We start from the raw sequence: 580 nt of genomic DNA, 5'->3' as shown, positions 1-580 counted from the left end.
GTTGGGAAGAAAAGAAAAACTGACGAAATATATACCTACCTACAGGATCGCAATGACTGAGGTTTTGTTTTGTTGCTGGTCAGGTTCAATGGCATGGTACTATGCTATCTCGAGCCTGTTTCTGTAAAAAAAATCGATATTTCGAACAAAGCAATGTTTTGCATCTTTCACTTGAGAGTTATTGCCGTTTCTATCTGAAGTTGATTATGAACCAAATCGATAGGAGTAAGCTAATTACTACTAATTCTTGTTCACCACACGACATCAGAAACGCGTATAAATCTTACCATGAATCCAGTTGCAGCCAGATATTCTGCGCATTCATTGGACGTGTCTTTTGTACTAGCAATTTAGCACCTCGGGCAACGAAATCGATTTGGTTGCTTCTTTTTCAGCACTTTTCACATCTTAATTACCATGTTTTACAACAGCAAGCGTTTTCTAATAGCGGTTTATCGTATGTCTACGTCATGGAGTGGGTAATTTATATTATTGTTCTTAATTGTCAGGGGGTATAGCTCAGTGGTAGAGCATTCGACTGCAGATCGAGAGGTCCCCGGTTCAAACCCGGGTGCCCCCT

The 580-nt window shown here is 40.3% G+C and overlaps 1 non-coding gene across 1 annotated transcript; it reads left to right on the top strand.

Annotated features, from left to right (window-relative positions):
• The first annotated feature begins 508 nt into the window (after positions 1 to 508).
• Trnac-gca (transfer RNA cysteine (anticodon GCA)) lies at positions 509 to 580 on the top strand. The gene has a single exon. It is a non-coding gene; the product is annotated as a tRNA-Cys (tRNA).

Source organism: Topomyia yanbarensis, chromosome 2, assembly GCF_030247195.1.
Source record: "Topomyia yanbarensis strain Yona2022 chromosome 2, ASM3024719v1, whole genome shotgun sequence".
Taxonomy (NCBI): Eukaryota; Metazoa; Arthropoda; class Insecta; order Diptera; family Culicidae; genus Topomyia; species Topomyia yanbarensis.
The sequence above is the reverse complement of the archived record's forward strand: the minus strand, read 5'-3'. Positions and strand labels throughout refer to the sequence as shown.